The sequence below is a fragment of the Aythya ferina genome (genome assembly GCF_964211825.1).
Source record: "Aythya ferina genome assembly, chromosome: 2".
Lineage (NCBI taxonomy): Eukaryota > Metazoa > Chordata > Aves > Anseriformes > Anatidae > Aythya > Aythya ferina.
Genome location: NC_140297.1, coordinates 2,037,747 through 2,057,272, shown reverse-complemented (window position 1 = coordinate 2,057,272; position 19,526 = coordinate 2,037,747). Strand labels below are relative to the sequence as shown.

General features: G+C 39.9%; 1 long non-coding RNA gene across 1 annotated transcript in view; it reads left to right on the top strand.

Annotated features, from left to right (window-relative positions):
- The window catches only part of LOC311432105, a 50,274-nt gene extending 31,726 nt beyond the window's left edge, over positions 1 to 18,548 (top strand). Inside the window, exon 2 of the long non-coding RNA XR_014689822.1 lies at positions 18,346 to 18,548. This is a non-coding gene — a long non-coding RNA (uncharacterized lncRNA). The remainder of the gene's footprint in view (positions 1 to 18,345) is intronic.
- Positions 18,549 to 19,526: the final 978 nt, after the last annotated feature.

Sequence of the window (19,526 nt, the reverse complement as noted above, 5' to 3'; positions counted from 1 at the left end):
CATGCTCCTAGAGACCTTGTGCAGCACATGCCAGGGAGCAGAATGCAAAGGTGGAGGTGTGAAATGAAGTATTTCCCCTTTACTCTAGCCCTTCTTAGCATCCCTTCTTCCCAGCAAGCGTATGCAGTAGTGCACCTTGGTCACTCCTGTGGAGCAGTCATTCCCCTGAGTCCTGTCAACCAGAGTTTGCAGCATGGAACAGGATATGGGACCAGGTGCTTATGGGCAAAACAGGCCAAATTGCTTAATGCAGAAGGAATATGTTCCCTAGAAAAATATGCTAAGGTCAAAAAGCTCTTGGAAGCATCTGGAGAGCTCTATTTCTAAAGTGGCCTGAGCATGAAGGCTGACATGCAGCCTAAGCTCCAGGGGATGTTCTGGCTAAGAGAAGAGCTTCATGCTCCACCAAACCTCTAGAAACCCTCCCTCTTTCTCCACTCAGCATCTCATGAAAACTGCTCCCCTGCTGTGGTGCTGCAATGAGGCCTTCCAAAAGGAAAAGACCACTGGGGCCTCTCCCACTTGTTTGTATGATGACAGCTTTATTCCCATTTTTGCACTCTAATTTCATTCTGGCGTGTTCCTATGGAAGCACAGATCAGCTCTTGCACTGCCTAATTTGCACACAAACCAAAAATTCTCATCTGAATGAGCCAGCAGCAGCACCAGCAACCAGGCTTTGCTTAGTTTTGATCCCAGAGAATGGTACTAAATGTGCAATGCAGGCTGGAGAAAAAACATGCCTCTTATGTTACTTCATGATTTAAGCAATTCAGTGGCTTCTAGGTACCTAACGCTGCTTCCACGAAGGGGCTCAGGTAGCTCATGCTGTAACACATGACACTGTTGTAGCTCATATCAAGGACAGAATGTAGCAGCACAGGAAGCTAAAAATACATGATCTAAGGAAACATTAGTGGTGTAAAATTTCTACTTACTAAATAAGCAAACTTGCATCTAATTCATTTCATTCTCTTAATGAATTTACAAGGTTGGTGTAAGCTTAACACACAAGTGTCCATTTACAAATTGCCTTACTGAACCTTGTCTTGTTTGTGCCAGTTGGAATTGCAGACCTGTTTTGAAAGCAGCACTGCCTGCTCTGGGCTTTGATTTGCTAGGAATAAAAGAGAAATGAGGAGGATTCCTACTGCAATAGGCTTGACCCTACATTGCTTCAGGTCAGTGTTGCACTCTAGCTTCTGAAGCAGAGCATCTTGAGACTCTGACCTAAAAAACTGTGTTTCTTGTCCATAGCAGTACATAAAAAGGCCTCTCAGTAGCTGTCTTAAATGCTAGGCCTTCAGGTTTTCTGAGTTGAGGAAAGTCAGAAGATAAGATGCTGGTCTAGTCAGAAGTGCTTCTCAGGACTCCGTCCTACAAGATCACAACAAGCCAAGTACAAAACCACCCCAATGGTATACAAATACTTCACAGTTATGGACAGTTTGTTCCACACCAGGCCAGGATGAAATAAGATATCCTCACTGAAGTCGTTAACTTCAACAGCAGAAAAAATGGTCTAAGTGTCCAAGAGTGCACAGGAAATCTGTAACTGGACCTAGGAACTAACGGCAGCCCTTCAAGTCATGTACAGTGGGATCTAACTCCAGGCTCCTTCGGAGATGACTTCTAAGTGAACTATCATATCACATAGCTGTCCACTTATGTGGTGAAAAATACTGGTCCTTCTAAACTCTTGAATTTGATTCAGAATTAAAGCACTGGCATTTTTCAATGCTCTCCAGTACTGTTTTCTTCTGATTTGCAAGAAAAAAAAAATAAAAAATAAAAAAAAATATGCAGAAGTGGCAATGGAGAGAGAAATAATTTCAAGTATTGGTTGAAGATTAGTCAGTGCATCTAGTGTATTCACAGAAAGGATTTTTTTTTGCCTATATTTAGGCAACTCCCAAGCTTCTCAGAAGACTCAACACATCAGCAAAACGTTCATAATATTTTAAATGCTATGAAAAGACAGACAGGCATATTCAAAATTACTAATAACAAAAATTCATAGAATTTGCCACAGAACGAAAATGCTCTATTATTAAGAGTAATCGATCAGATGTATTCTTCATGGAGGTCTTTTTATTCTTTACTGTCTTTGATCGGATGCTATTCTTGGCAGATTTTCTTTTGGCTGCTACTGCTGAGTCCAAGTTGATAAGCATTTGCTTATCAGGAATATAGATATTTCTACTTGTACAGAGCCTGACATCTTGGCACAGCATGCCATGATACAAGGGTATGTCTTTTGACATGGGTATGCAACCTTTCTCTTGCCAGGTTCTCAAACATTAGCAAGAAGTTGAACTGCATTTTTTTCCAGCACAAAATCAGTTATTTTGTTGACTGAATCCAGGCTCTCTCCTCAAGAGTTGGGAAGCAGCTGTAAGAGCTGGAGGTCAAAAAGGGTGTTTGCTCATTGCAGTAAGAGTATGCCATTAATAAGCTAATGCACTTAACATTTTTCAGATTTCTGTACTATTTTTCTTGTCATCTGATACATGTTGCTCATACTGTCCTGATTCCTAAAGTAATTTTTCCCCTCTAAACTCATGTCCGCATCTCTAAAGTCAAGTGGCAAACAGATGAAGACTCTTAGGCTGACAAACCAACTAGGTCATCGACCCTCTTCCAAGGGAATTAGCAGTCCGGTGTGAGCTGACCTTTTACTTCCCGTGCTCTCATCACACAGCTGGCTGGTTCAGCCATCTGAGGAAAACTGCCAGCCGTAGCCTTCCACTTGCTGCATTAGTTGCCAAACACTTGGTCTGCCAGCAAGAAGTTCCTTTGCCAAGCTCCAGTTGTGATGAGCTCTCTGGCACCGGTCCAAGCTGAAAATAGGTGCAGTTGGAATTGCAGGCCTCTTTCTTTGTATTTGTCCAGTGAGGGAGGAAATCAGGAGAGTAGGAAACTGGGATGAGTTTTACGCAGACATTGTTATAAGTCACAGGAGAACCTCAAAAAGATTGGAGGGAGAGTTTGACTTAGACAGGAAACCCCAAGAATCCAGATGCTTATCCAGAAGCCTTTGATCTATCAGAATGGAAAGTCTAGGTCAGGCTTTCATGACCTTCTTTCTTAAAACGTTTGGTGCTTTTTTTGTCCTGTTGGAGAGTCATTCATCTCCAATTCATCCATCTTCTGTTTCTCAACAGAGTTTATGACTGAATGGTCATTCAAATTGTGTGTCTTCTGAGGTTTCTTCTAATTTTGTAGCTAACTAATCTGTAATTTTTGCAAAGTTTGTTTGCAGTGTGTTTCCCAGGCTGAATGTATCAATAACAATAACAATGACAACAATTGAAAGAGAGAAAAAAAGAGAGAGAGAGAGAGAGAAAGAAGAGAAAGAGAGGAAGGAAGGAAGGAAGGAAGGAAGGAAGGAAGGAAGGAAGGAAGGAAGGAAGGAAGGAAGGAAGGAAGGAAGGAAGGAAGGAAGGAAGGAAGGAAGGAAGGAAGGGAGAAAAACAAAAAGGAAAAAAGGGACAGGAGGGTACGAGAGAAAGAGGAAGGGAGGGAGGGATTGTCTACATACTGCTACAGCTATTTAGAAGTTATGACAGATAAACACATATTGCAAAAAAAAAAAAAAAAAAGAAAAGAAAAGAAAAGAAAAAAAAAAAAAAAAAAAGAAGCTCTAATTCCTCTGAAATAGTCTTTCCATCACCAAACAGACATCAGTGCTTATCCAGCCAATGAATTCAGTGGGATTTAGGATGCAATCTATGCAATCTATCTTACACTGAAGTTCAGTAGTTCAGGTAAATTGAGCTGAAATTGCCTTTGCTATCAAGTAAGAAGGGGATGGTGAATTCGGGAATAATTTCTACACTGCAAATATATAAATTTAGATAAAATAAGTTGTCCCTCTCTGCAGACATAAATTGAAGGGATTATTATGATCTTCTGTATCATACTGCACCACAAACTATGTACGAGATGTCTAGGAAATGAGAGATTGGGTACAATACCATATCATATCATCCAATTGTGTGTGTGGTCAAGATACCAATAGATTTTACTATAAATCCAGATTTTTTTCCTAATGTCCAGCCTGAACTTTCCTTGGCACGGCTCTGTGCTGTTCCTGTGCATCCTGTCATTGCTGACAAGGGAGAAGAGAACCAGACTTCAGGAAGCCCTCAGGAAGTTGTAGAGAGCAATGAGGTTTCCTCTCAGATTTCTTTTCTCCAAACCAAGTGTCCTCAGCCTCTCCTTATGGGATTTGCCTCCCAAGCCATCACTTGCTGTTTTTTGAGAATTGAAATGAATTATTCCTATAAGTAATTCTGTGAAGGTTTTACCTGGCAATATGTATTCTTTATCAGAATTAAACATTGTTTTCTCTGTGTTTTATCTAAAGAAACAACACAATAACAACTCTTCAAACTAACACACTGTTCAAAAAAGCACTACATTTAAAAAAAAAATCTAAAATAGAAAGTAAAAAAGACCAGGCACCATCCAGATAGAAGCAGAGAAAGCTAAAAGACCTCAACAAAGGGTTTTGATTTAACTGCCAATAGCAGGAAAAACAAATGTCCATAAGATCATGCTTGTTTTTCTGGATATGTTTCCATGTATTAAGTCAAATTGTCATTAAGTGCCAATTGGCTGCCAAAGTTATTTCCAGAAGTTCAAGCTTCTCAGGGGCTCTACTGTAACATTTAAGTGAGAGGAGTTTGCCCACAGAGCCTCATCAAAGGAAGAAGGACTGGGCTGGATCTTAAACTGCTGCACTTAAAAGGTCCTTAAGAGGAAAATTATGCATGTGGAGGTGGTGGAATGTGTTGAAAAATTAGCCCAGTGAGAGTGGGCTGATGACATCCAGGATTGGGATTAACAATGAGGTCCTGTTGTAATTTGGAAATGCCATACTTCAAGTAGCAGTGAAACTAAGAATGGCTTTTTTACAGCAGCTCTTTCCTGTGCAGATCCGATGCCTATAAAAGTTAATGTTATTCTTCTTTACATCAAGGGAATTATTAGCAAGGTTTCTCTACTCTGTCTGGGGATCTTTTGCTGCAAAATCTCTCGGGAATCTGTATCTTTAAGACTGCATCTATCAATTTCAGTTGACAGAATCTATTGTTTTTAACTCATTGTTGAGGGGAAGGATGTGCAGGTAAGATGAAGAGACATAGAAACATATAAACAGACACAATCAAACAGAGCAAATGTATATATTTTCATAGGAAACTGGCAAAAATGTAAAAATACTGTTGACAGGTAGTGTTCATCCTGTGAAAAAACATATAAAATAACTGAGAAATATACAAAGTACTCTGTACAGAGACACAACAGCAAGCAGGGAAGAAAATATGTGTTACCTTCCTTAAAACAGAATTGCCTTTTGCACTGGATCAGACAGTGCCATCTGATGTGCTCTCCACCATCCCAACACAAGGAGCACATGTCACTGACTTGGGACTTTTTTCAGGTCTTGGTTCCCTTCCTATCTCCATGAAAAATCAGATATTGAAGTGAGAAACCTGAGACAAGGTGCTGAGGAAATCTGGCATTTCCCTGTTTTTACCAGTAGTGGCCTGATTCCCCTCCAAAGCACATGGTTATGAATTTGAGGATTGGTGCTAGTCCCTACTTTAGGGCAGTCAATCTGCCTTTTCTGCCTTCATTCTTGAAACCTCATTTTAGTCACAAAGCACCTTGCAAAAGCATGCTTAGACATCGTGACACTGTTAGCAGAGGGAGCAGCAGACAGCAAAATGATGCTACCTGTGAAACCAACCTAGAAGCCTGATGATGCTACCTGTGAAACCAACCTAGAAGCCTGCACTGATCCTTGACCCTTCTGTGCAACTCACTGCATTGAAAAATGTGAGGATTTCACCCAGAGTGGGCTCAGGACTGGCCTACAAACTATGCGTAAATTATGTCCAGATTGCACCTTTCATTATTAGCTGGCTCTTAGCAGTGCAAAGGAAATAAGCATTTTGTATGGCCATATTTTTGTGCCACGTTGTAAGAAAACCTGACACTACAATGCAGACTGCTGGCCATTGAACCTTAGTTTTCTCAGCTCTCTGATTAACTATTGCTTATTTACCCATGGGACTGTGAGATTAGGAGAACTAGGTCATTTCTTAAGACTTTAATTGTGGGTACTGACTGATTCTGAAGAATCAGAACAACTAGACACAAGTTTGCACTGGAATTTAAACCTACTTAAAGCCGTAGAAGATTTAAGGGTTGTTTGTCTCCAGGAAGCCAGTGGGTGGAAGGAGTCATTTTTGGATGTAAAGGTTAAAGACTTACCTGCAAGACAAAAGACATTTTCTCCACTTCTCAGCATGCTGCTAACGATTGCACTGAGGCATTTGCAGGAGGATGGTGTTGCAGAGAGGACTGTAAACTAGAGGTGGAGAAAGGTTTTACAGTCAGAGCAAGATGTGCAGGCTCCTCAGGGTAGGATATTATAGAGATTTATCAAATGGAGATCTGACCTATGTGTACCAGCTTAGCCTGAGACACTCAGCAGTGAAATACAAGCCTCGGCCACTCTAAGGAATCACTTCACTGAATAACAACCATTGCAGGCTGTCATTTTTGTGCTCATAACCCACATTTTAAAAGCCTGATATGTTTGTGAATGCCAGCAGGAAGGATGCTGGGTTGGTCTGCCAGTCCTATCTAAGGGTGTAAAAGCCCCTTCGCTGATGGGACAATCATAAGCAAAACAATTTCAAATGCTTCAAAAGATTTTTTTTTTCCATAACCAATCTAAAACGGAAAAAGTCTCACTAAGAGATTGGATCAGATTCCTCACTCAGCTAAGGAAAAACAAAATGACATCCAAACCTCTTAAGTCTTTTCACACATGGAAGGCCAGGCAGCCAAAATTCTCCTTCATCATTTCCACATTCGGCTGTCTACACACTGAGCATTACAGAACAGCACTTTTTACATAACAAATATTCCTTATCCAGAGAGAGAGAAAAAAAAAAAAAAAAAAAAAAAAAAAGAGAGAGAGAGAGAAAAGAAAAGAAAAGAAAAGAAAAGAAAAGAAAAGAAAAGAAAAGAAAAGAAAAGAAAAGAAAAGAAAAGAAAAGAAAAGAAAGAGAAGAGAAGAGAAGAGAAGAGAAGAGAAGAGAAGAGAAGAGAAGAGAAGAGAAGAGAAGAGAAGAGAAGAGAAGAGAAGAGAAGAGAAGAGAAGAGAAGAGAAGAGAAGAGAAGAGAAGAGAAGAGAAGAGAAGAGAAGAGAAGAGAAGAGAAGAGAAGAGAAGAGAAGAGAAGAGAAGAGAAGAGAAGAGAAGAGAAGAGAAGAGAAGAGAAGAGAAGAGAAGAGAAGAGAAGAGAAGAGAAGAGAAGAGAAGAGAAGAGAAGAGAAGAGAAGAGAAAAGGAAAGGAAAGGAAAGGAAAGGAAAGGAAAGGAAAGGAAAGGAAAGGAAAGGAAAGGAAAGGAAAGGAAAGGAAAGGAAAGGAAAGGAAAGGAAAGGAAAGGAAAGGAAAGGAAAGGAAAGGAAAGGAAAGGAAAGGAAAGGAAAGGAAAAGAAAGGAAAAGAAAAGAAAAGAAAAGAAAAAGAAAAGAAAAGAAAAGAAAAGAAAAGAAAAGAAAAGAAAAGAAAAGAAAAGAAAAGAAAAGAAAAGAAAAGAAAAGAAAAGAAAAGAAAAGAGACAGAAGATCACATACATCTGCCTGTATTTTCTACATTTCCTGTTACTTTCTTTTTTAGCTTCTTGGAAAATATTTTTTTATGAATAAGGGAAGTGTTATTGTCTTCTGTTGACCAATTACCTGACCTAACCCCATATTCACACCACTTATTCCACAATTTTCAGTTATTTCATTTATATTGGCTAGCACATTTCAGAGTTCTGGGTGTCCTGGTATTATCCCAAATAATTTCGTATTTGCATTTTGGTCATTCAAAACCTGCTCATTCTTGTACATCTACACTGATATTTTTGCAGCATTCACCATTTTGAATCATTAGTAAAACCCTGTAGAGGATAGGAAGAGGATTAGCCTGATGTCAAATGCATTCATTTGTTATTCATATAGTCAAATTATTTTCTAAGGAATTGCTAAAATGTTTCATTCTTTGACAGCCTGAACAGAACTGCCATAGTGTGTCATTAACTATAGGCAGTGGAGTGAGTGGAAAAGGCTTTCTGCACAAGCATCTTATTGCAAGGAGGCTGGACCATGTCCAAATCAGCAAGAATCCAATATGGGTTTATAAAACTTGACAGCCTTGAATCTCCACACAGTGAAAAATCCTCACCACCAATTTGGGGAAAGTTTGGATCAGTTGAACAGAATATTGAACAGTGAGATGAAACCTTACTTACAGGGTGGATCTCCTCACCATATAGAGGAGATACAGCATTTAGACATGTTTATACATCTTGCTAGTAAAATGGGACTTCTTGTCCTTTTTTAAAAAAATAAAATAAAATAAAATAAAATAAAATAAAATAAAATAAAATAAAATAAAATAAAATAAAATAAAATAAAATAAAATAAAATAAAATAAAATAAAATGTTTACATTCTATCACCTTTACATGCTCTTTCCATAAGTCTAAATCTCTGCTCCTTTCTAAGCCCAAAGAGATTGGTAAGCTTTGAAAAGTTCAGGGGTCCAGCTTAGATTGAAAATAGCACATTTAGAAAACTTTACAATATGTTTTGTTTCTAAGAAATCATCCAGATAAGCAGACAGCATGGATTTGGAAGAACAAGACAGTATTTGAAGCATAGAACAGCTAGCAGGTATCAGTCAGTTTCTGCTGCTGCTTCCATATCACTTTGCACTGTGTTCTTAATTATGCATTTTTTTTAAATTTATTTTGGTAGCTGCTATGAGTCTTGGCTATGTTCTGCTAAGCAGGAAAACCCAGAGAGTGCCTGGAATAGAAATAGAAATAAGTTAACTGTCATTTTTGGATTTGCTGTGCTACATCAAAATTAGCTCTCTGCAGAAATTTATCCATAGCAAATCAAAGTAACTTAATTGGAGTGCTAATGACTCTGAAATCACTGGCTTATATAGCAGAGGAGCTTCTGGGTATATTTCAAGTGACAGACCAAACTACAGAAGTAACAACGTTAAATATGTGTTACAGAAAAGATCTTTGTCAGCATTTCTGAGAAAGATGGCAAAAAGTAGACTTCATACGCGGGGGTCAGTTTTTGATTAAGGAATGGTAGTGAAGATGTGTCAATGTGCCTGGGGTATCTAAGCTCCAGTTGTAAGCACTTCAAATCCGAAGAATACAATGAGCAGAGCCTGGAGTGATTCAACTCATTTGACAGTGGACATTCAGGCCCCATGATTTCACATACCCAGGTGTTTAGTGATACTGGAGATGCACCAAGCTGCTGGGACATTCCATTGGGTGTGTAGACATGACACCATTTGGGGCTGGATTATGAAGGACAGGCGAAAAAACCTGGGGCAGCAAGTGGCACTAGACACTGGTATTTAAGCAAATGAATCCTGACCTTGACAATGTCCCATCCATTAAATCTACCACTCTGTTCATTTATGCTGAGGAGCAGACCTATGTCTGTTACTGTATTATACTGAAAATTAGCTGTACTGGCTGATGGATTTCAGTGGAACACTATTTGTGTCAAGAGAAACCTCAGTGATAGCTGAACTGTTTCTAGACTTTAACTACAACTAATAAGCATTCACCAGCTTAATAGTTTAATTCATTAGATGGAAACAAGGATGAAAGGCACAAAAGAATTTGCAGCTTGGAAAAAAAAAATATCCATGACTTCCTTTTTTCTTTTTGTTGGAGCCATCACATTTCTGTCACTGGGTTTTCTGCATGAGCCTTGATGATGGGATGAATTTTGAAAATGTGAACACCCAAAGAGCACCAGCTCTAAGTGAGCACAGGGGCATAGGAGGGAAGGGAGCCTGAACCTGCAATTAAGAACAGTGCCCAATTTTGTGCAGCCTCTTTCTGGAAGTACCTGATTGACAGGTCAAAAGCCTTTCCTGTAGAACACATGAGCTTTGCTGAAAATAGTCTGATTTTTGTGAAAGAAATGACTTCATTGACAGGTCTCTTGCCTTGCAGGGGGAAGAGTGCAACAGAAAAATATATAAATAAATAAATAAATAAATATTGAAATTATCCTGAAGACGAGGAAAAATCCATCCCTTTCTAACATGTCATATATCTACCTAATTATTTCTATCTCAGCTTTCAAGTGTCTGACTCCTGTTGCTCACAATCAACACAGGAAGGAAGGCATTGCTCTCAATGGGAGCAGAAGGGAAAAATCTTCTAAAATCTGTTGAAATGCTAGGTTTATATCTATCACTCCTGTTTTTTTCAGCTTGTCCAGAGAAGTGTCTTTGTAAAGCAAAAGTAAAGGTAATCCCTGAGGCCCTGAAATAACTTGAAAAACCCAGTCTTTTCTTTTTGAACACCAAGCTCTTAGAAATGATCCATCCGTGAAAATCTAAGAACAGCGTTTCCTTTCTCACCCTTGGAGTGCATTCCAACAAAGCGTATTTTTGTAGTGAACATTCAATTTTTACAGTCTCACCAATTATGATGAGATTTAAAACCCTGTCTTCTGGACTCAAGTGTCTGAAAAAGAAACTCAGACTCAGTTTTCAATGCAGAGAACTGTACAGAACCAAATGAACATCTTAGCTTCTAACTCTGGCTTTATTAAGAAAACTAAATGTTTTCTTGGAGTTGAACTTAATTTTTATGTGTAATTGTTGCTGCTTGGCAGTATAGCTTCCTTGAAACTCAAAATCTAGAAGCTGAAATAAAAGTATAAATAGCAATATGTAGTCACCATAAAAAAAACAAACAGAACCCTTACCCACTCTTATTTTATTTTTTTTTACACACAATTTTCTGATTTCCTAAAGTTGATGGATAACACTATTGTGAGAACTTAAGATAATGAGTGTCTGTTATAAAGTGGGACAGTTATATACTACAGTGCTAATACTATTCAAAATAATAACTTTGAAAGCCACAAGCAATGGAAATGACTGCATGACATTTAAAAAACTCCAAGGTAAACAGATTTTTCACTTGGATCTGTTAACCTTCCCAGTTTAAACTACATAGAGCTGTGTTTCAACCTGACAACCACAGCAGTGAAACCAAGAAGAACTGGGCTCCAAAACAGAGAGGAAACTTTAAAATGCAGCTTTCATCTGAGACCTTTGTTCTGAACAAATGTAAGTGTTGCAAGGGCACAATGCTCTCAAAAAAATAAAATAAAATAATAATAATAATATTAAAAGGTCATAATATTTCACATCTAACATCCCTCTCTTCTCCCTCCCCAAATACAGGAAGTTGTGTGTGCATGCTGCAGTCTCCACATATCCAACATTTAATGATACACATCTTTCTTTATTAGCCAGTTAATATTAATGAAGTACTTCAGTTATCAAAAGTCTAATGTTCCCTTTACAGCCATGGTAGGAAACAAGCAAAAAGTATCTGGTCACACCTGTTTTGCAGTACAGTTTCTTGACATGAAATGAGCCAATGTCTCAGGTATTCTCAGATGGGTAGGATACACCTCCCTCCTCCTATCTACCCCCATCACCCACCCACACTGCTGGCCACACATTCGTGCCTCTCACCTCATGCCAGACTGGCCTTCAGCAGATTCCTCCGTTAGTCAGATAAACACACAGAGAAATGTCAGAAAATTAGGCAGCGGTGGAGGAGAAAGGTAATTAATGTGTCTTTTTAGTGATTAAATCAGCTCAGTGGAAAGCTGAATGAAGCAGCAAGGATGGAGACAACTCTCTAGCTGTCATGGCACTGACGTGGTAGGGGTACATAACTCAGTGGATGGTTTTATGATGTTGACTAGATGATGATGGTTTTATGGTGTTGACTGTTGACTAGATGATGACTTATGAGTTAGACAGTCCTAAAGGATCAGCCAACAGCAGTGAGCATTGAGCAAGTCCATAGCTGCAAGGTCCAAAGTCATGCTAGGAAGTCAACTCAGCAAGCCAGAGTCTGGATCAACAGTGTGCATGACCAGACACACACATGCCTACAATTTTGGCTGGGGTCCCAGATAATTTGGGATCTTGTGGATGAAGATGGAATCATAGTGGAAGAAGATTATTTTGTCTGCTGTTTCCTGATTTGCAAAAGTTTTGTGTTCCAGTCACATGAACATGGTGATATGGTCATTAGTGCTTGGTGCTTGGCACCAAAATAAAGGATTGGTTTCTCAGTGTTCTCATCTTTCCTTGCAGGCACTTTTAAAATTTTTCTTCTTATCACTTTACTGAAATGTACAATTTCTGCAGACTAATGCGATAGGGCTCTAGCATCTCCTATTAAATCTTCAGAAGCATTTTCTAAGGAAATAAAAGGTTAGATCAAATGGCAATGACAGGAGAGTGAAGGAGAAAGAGGGATCTTGAATTCAAGCAGAAAAAGGAAATTATCATCCTCTGAAAAAAATGCCGAGCAACGAGCAAAAATCATGAATAAGCAAGGACAGAAAGGAACATTTCACATGTCATCAGGATAGCTGCCAGACTGTAGTGCTGTGTTGTGTGTGTGTTTTCACACCCTGAGTACAAGAATGTGCTGAATAAACCCCGTTCTCTGGAAGCTGGTGCAATTTGCACCCCTTGGTTCTCAGGAAGGATCTGTCCTGGTATTGGCAGAGCAGGGGAGTGAACTAAGGTCCCTGGTATGTCAGCCCCACCTGTTGGACTGACCACCCACAAAAGCTGCCAAAGCCTTACCAGAAGGGTGACTAATCCATGCTGGAAACACCGGAGAACTTTCCAGGCTGTGCTGTTTTGTAGTTGCAGAATGACAGTTGGTATTGTGTATGTTTGCTGGTTGGGATGAAGCTTCTTGGAGAGCCTAAGAAATAGAGGCATGGATCATCACATCAGCTTAAAGTTGGCTCTGACTTTTTCCCACAGATTTAGAGTAGAGCAACTGCTTAACCCTTTTCTGTCAAACCTTCTGCAACACCAGATAGTGTCATGTGAGGCCAAAGAAGAGCAAGATGTGCAGGAAAATCCAAAAATCATTCTAAAGGAGTCTTCGTATGAGGGTACCAGCAGGGAACATGCCATGCCACACTCAGAGCTCCTCTGTCATGGTGCATGCAGGATCAGCCCTACCAGCTCCACACAATAAAGAGGGCTTGGGGGCTTAGTGGTTGTTTAAATTATTTTTAAGTCACACAGGCAAAATAACATTTTTGAATCCTATTCTCACCAGGGTCATAAGAAGGATCTATATTGCTTGATTTTTCAGGACATCTGTGGAGCCTGGATTTCTTGCCTTCTGTCCCCGTTCTTTTCAGCTTGTTCTCCTGAGTACTGATTTTAAGTTGTCTATCTGAGGTACTGAGGCTTAAAAAAGAGCATACAGGTGCAACTGAAAGGCCTCTGCTAAACTATAGAGAGGAACCAGTGTCCACAAGCTTAAATTCAAGAAGGGGATTTGAAGACCAAAGGCCATGACACTAGAATGAGGGAAAGCAAAGAACTGATATTCTTCCTATTTTATGGCTTCAGTGAAATAATACTAATTTTCTGTCTTGATTTTATTTATTTATTTATTTTCAACCTATCTTCCTTTAATATCTTTAGAGTAAAAGCTTCATCTATGAACAAGACCTCCAGGCACTCTTGGAAGTATGTTCTGTAAATGATGACATGATGAAAATGTTGGCATTGAACAGAAATCAGTCTAGGTCCCAAAGAGCACTTTTCCAATTCCGCCTCTGCTAAAAACTTAAGATGTGCTTTTGGTGAAGTTCTCCAGGCTCATTCTGCTTCTGCTGCTCTTTACATTATGGTATGGAGGCAAAGATAGAAGATTAGTCAATGTCAAGACATTGAGGAAGGCTCAGAGACAGTCAGAAGAAAGTCTTTGACAAGTACACTGGAAAAAAGGAAACTTTCTCAGCTGGATTAAATTGTCACAGGCCATCTGACATCCAAGCAATCATTTTTTGTTGTTGTTGTTGTTTTCAATGGAGTCACTTAAATATCATTAAGACCTTAATAACCAGATAAATGATGGCATCACGAGCTGTTTAAGAGGATATGTTCTTCTTTTGATATCTCCTGTAGTTATGTGCCCGCGAGCATCTCTGCAGTTGGCCTGCCATTGTAACACACGTTCAGAGAAAGCTATCAAACACAGACCACGAATATCCTAGGGGGAAGTCAGACTAGACAGAGATAAAAATCAATGCATGTTTTTCCAAATTAAACTCATCGTTTATTACTTATTTTAGAGTTGCATTCCTGATCTCATCTCTCATAATTCACATAAACTCCAAAATACTCTTGGATTGGTACTTTTTCCCTATCTCAGACATTACAAAATGTGGTTTCCTGCAGATTCTTTTGGCACACAGTGATTTATTTACTCCATGCTTGCTTTAGACATGTCTTCCCTATCACCAACCATTTTGCCACTATTGTGTACTGCATTACAAAGTTTCAGATAAGCCCCAGAAAACAGGTTGTGTACATCTTCCTCATTTGTAGCAAGCAAAAAGCAAGTTATATTATTGTAAATGCTTCAGGTTTAGTCTAAAGCTTGAAAGAACATGCCAGTGACTTACTTCTTGTGAGAAAATTACTATGTGGAAAATTCTCAATCATATATAAAGCTTTTGAACATGCATCCTTACTTATTTGGAGGATGTGATGCTGGGAGGGAAACACTGAGAGGACAAAAGACTAGTCTAAGTGTCTGGAAATGTGGGTCCTTGTTATTGTTCTTTTAATCACAGCTTATAATGTTTGAGTGAGTCTCTTCATCCCTTTTCCCCCGACGGCTTTCATGCAGAAATAAGGACAATGATATTCATTCATGCATTGTTGTGAAACGTCAGAAGACCTTGGAGCTGAACTAATTGGGTTGCTGTCTCAGGGAGACCACAAATACAACCGTCTCCTCCTAACCCAGAATGGAAGATATACTCCTTAATCATTCACTAGCAAATGAAACAGGGCCTGCACTTAGGCACTGACATGATTTTGTGAATTTGTAGAGATCCCTTGCTCAAGAGGTAGCAGGATCCAGGGACAATTCCCACAGAACAGCTTGGATGGAGCCATTTTCTTTTCAGGAAGGAGGGGAGGGGAAGAGTTCCTGTGTGGGGACATGAATCATCATGTGTACCTTTGCCTCGGAGCCAGAAAGCAGGGCCTGACATGCTTTATTTACCACATAATGAAGTGGCAAAGGGAAGGAGAGGGGGTCAAGCATGGGAACTAAATACCAAGGCCTTGTGCTAAAATGTCAGCATGATTGCATACTGCTCTGTTCCCTATGACCTTGGGCAGCACCTTTTGCCTCTGTTTCTCCTTCTACACTTTGTCAATCCTGTGTCTTGACTGCCTCAGGGAAGGAAAGCTTGACATTTAGCAGCCAAGCCCAGGAGTCTTCTGCCTCTGCGGCCGTCCCAGTCACACCTTTTCTACCAGGATGGTTTGCAGAGGTGCACAGGGAGGGAAAACCCTCTGGCCCTGGGTACTGTTGCCCAGTCTCATTTTTGACTTCACAGGATCTTCTTCTCACCCCATGCACTGACACCTCTCCCATGCTATGCACATCACCCTGCTCCCCACACATCCCAAAAAGTTATTTGCTAGGTAGGTTGTTCTTTGCTTTGGCTGCAAACACCATCTCTTTCTCCCCAGTGGCATATCCCATCACCTCCTCTAGAAAGAGGAAGGCTTTTTCTTATTAGGGAATATGCCAAACACACACAAAGGTGTAGGAAGAAGATATTTGGGGATGACATCCTCCACCCTTCCTCTTGGGAAGATACACCCTCTCTTTCCAGGCACCAGGAGCCAAAGCAGCAGCAGAAGTTGACAGAGAAGAAAAATATTTCCCACCATCCAGGACCCTCTCTTCATCCCATCTTCCTCTCCGTCACTGCAGCTCCTGGTATGTTCCTCGACTTTTAGCTCCAGCAAGAATAAACTCTGCATCCATCCAGTCAAAGCGGATATGGAGTCAATTCCAAAGGGTTCTCCAGTTTCTATTTATAAATCAGCCAGTGTATTATTATTATTTCTGGGGTTGAAAAAACATAAGAAAATATGCCCTATTTGTGTAGCTCTGCTCTCCTGGAACATTTTGGGTGTCGTTTGCAAATCCGTTCACAACCAGCAGACCAAGCCTCCTGTGGCTGCAGCAGAAAGAAGAGGCAAACTCAATTAGAAGTCAAGTCATGATAAATTTTCTGTTGCCATTGGCTAATAGTCTTGGATGGGAGACACAGCCAGCTCCAGTGCCAAGAGGAAATCTGACACAGATGACAGTCTGACTTCCAGTACCTAGCAAAAAAAGGGCCAGCCAGCTCTGTGTGTGCACATGTTTTCTTTCTTTTCTTTTTTTTTTTTTTTTCTTCAAGAACCTTTATACGTTTCGAGTGTGGAATCCAAGCCCTAATGTGTTCTCACTTCTGTGCAAAGGAACAAAACAGAGCCCTATCATCTGCTGCTGGCAGGGCTCAAGGAGAAACACTTCAGACGCTCTGCTGTAACCAGGAGCCCCTTGTCCACCATCCCAGACTCCCCTTCTTCTATTTTTTTTCATGAAGTGACCTGAGAAGAACTCGCCTGGTGATGTTATTTTCCCCCTTCCTGAGCATGTGGCAGATTTACAGTGGCTTGAGTTAGACCGGGACACGGTGCCTGGCGACTGCTCCCAGCAGTGCCGCGCTCCCGAATAAATGCATGGCCCTAGCTGGATGCCGTATTCCAGTAGCTGTCTGGTGTGTCAGGCCATAAGTCATTTCCCGTCATCAAAGGCCATCTGTGTTCAAAGCTGCCTCAAGTCGCAGACTCCAGGGTCCAAGCCCCAGAATATGGGGCCAAGTTTCAATCCTTGTCCTGCCTGAGTAACCCCAAACCTGGTGAAAAGGCAAGTCCATGGAATAAGGATCAACTTGCTGGAAGTGATGAGGAAAGAGTTTAACTGGAAGTATTTCTTCATTATTTCACTCAGATATCTATGGATCCCATTCAAAACTGTGATTGCCTCATGCCAAATGCAGTATGAATATATAAACATAGGTCCTATAAAACTTTATATATATATATGTATGTATGTATGTAAATACATAAAGCTAACATATACAGACCTACGCATAGTTAGATACAGATCCTGAACTGATCTTCTTTCCTTGGAAGCTTAGCCTAGAAAAGGTTGAAATGGATAGGGAGGGTTAGTTTTCTTCTAGCTAAAACATTTCTGGGCAGAAAAATGCAGTTCCACAAAATCAAAATGTCATGAAGAAGATGGTAAAAATAATGAATGCCTACTAAGGCAATTATATTGGAATACTCTTCTTTTGCTGATATCTAGTGTGAGGTGCTTTGTTCTTTACAGATACCTTAAAGGAGGCTGTAGAGAGGTGGGGGTTGGCCTGTTCTCCCACGTGCCTGGTGACAGGACGAGGGGGAATGGGCTTAAGTTGAGCCAGGGGAGTTTTAGGTTAGATGTTAGGAAGAACTTCTTTACAGAAAGGGTTGTGAGGCATTGGAACAGGCTGCCCAGGGAAGTGGTGGAGTCACCATCCCTGGAAGTCTTCAAAAGACGCTTAGATGTAGAGCTTAGGGATATGGTTTAGTGGAGGGCTGTTAGCGTTAGGTTGGAGGTTGGACTCGATGACCTTGAGGTCTCTTCCAACCTAGAAAATTCTGTGATTCTGTGTGAAAATTCTGTTTCAAATCAGATCAACAGCATTGTCCTATCAATGCACTGATTTATGGGAGTTGTAGTTCAAAATCTCATTCAGTCTTGTGGAATTAATTGCCTGGAAGACTGCTCACCATGTGTTTACTATAAGGCATGCATTCTTTTGACAAAGTTTTACTTGGTGCATGACAAGGCATGTAATCTGACCATAGAGCTTTCCTCCTGCAAAGGGAAAAAGATTTAAACCACTTTGGATACTATTGCTGTAACACCACATCAGAGAAACACAACTTAATGATGAAAAAGCCTAAAACAAAGGTTCATTTCAACAAGTAAAACTAAAATATTTCAATTTGGGGAAGGCTAAAATATTTCTCTTCGACTGAATTTTTGAGAAAAAAGAGCCGCGTATTTTTCATTGAAATTTCTCATTTCTGTGACGGAAAAAAAAAAATGGCAAAAGCTTAATTTCTTATCCTAATAGTGTCTCAAAACAAATAGTGAATGGAAATTTCTAAATCTCAATTTGAGAATTCACTAAATGAGAAGCATACTTTCATGTAAAATAATTCAAATACTTGAATGGCTTCATCACTGAGGATTCACACCCTTAGCACTGAACAATAGAAATATCATTTTTTGTTGCCTATTTCAACAGGAAAGATGCTGTCTCCTTGTGAAAAGATGATGACCATCAAGCACCCTATGAAAGTATTGTGGATCATGCTTGGACTCGATGATCTTGAGGTCTCTTCCAACCTAGAAATTCTGTGATGCTGTTTACAATAATGCTGTTTACAACTGGGAATGCAGTTGGAAAATTTGTTTTGTTTCTTTCCCCATTAAAGTTTGTAGCCCAAACATAATTATTCTCTATTATCATTACTATTAATATTTGGTTTTGAGCATAAGGGAAGTATAAAGTAAACCATGCTGAAACTAAAAATGAAACCTAAACCCTTCTTGCTCCCTTATTCTTTCAATATTCATTGATTACTTATATCAGCTGTCTACTTATTTACAAGCTGCACTCCATACTATTGTTTAGAATTTTAGATGGAGGAAAATCTCCAACAAACAAACCAATTTGGAACTTCAGCTGTGTAGAAAGATGTGCTTGCACTTGGTAGAGATGTTCTCCCACTTTGAAAAGTCTTGTAATTAAATTTCTGGAAAAAAAAAAAAAAAAAAAAAAAAAAAGAACAAATGAATCCTGAAAAAATGTTAGACATCCCTTGTCCTGGTTTCAGTTAGAACAGAGTTAATTTTCTTCCTTGTAGCTGGTAGAATGCTATGTTTTGGCTTAGGATGAGAAGAGTGCTGATAACACCCCGATGTTTTAATTATTGCAGAGCAGTGCTTATACTAAGCCAAGGACATCTCAGCTTCTTGCTCTGTCCTGCCAACAGGCAGGCTGGGGGTGCAGCAAGAGCTGGGAGGGGACAGACCCAGGACAGGTGACCCAAACTAGTCAAAGGGGTATTCCATACCATCTGACGTCATGCTAAACAATATGTAGGGGTGGCTAGCCAGGAGAGGGGGGCCGGACTGCTCGGGGTTAGGCTGGGCATCGGTCAGCGGGTGGTGAGCAATTGCATTGTGCATCACTTGTTTGTACACATTATTAGTAGTAGTACTATTATCATCATTGTATTATTATTATTATTATTATTATTATTATTATTATTATTATTATTATTATTATTTTCCTGTCTTATTAAATTGTCTTTATCTCAACTCACGGGCTTCACTTTCCATTTCTCTCCCCCGTCCCAGAGAGGGAGGGGGGAGAGTGGGCGAACGGCTGTGTGGTGTTTAGCTGCCGGCCGGGTTAAACCA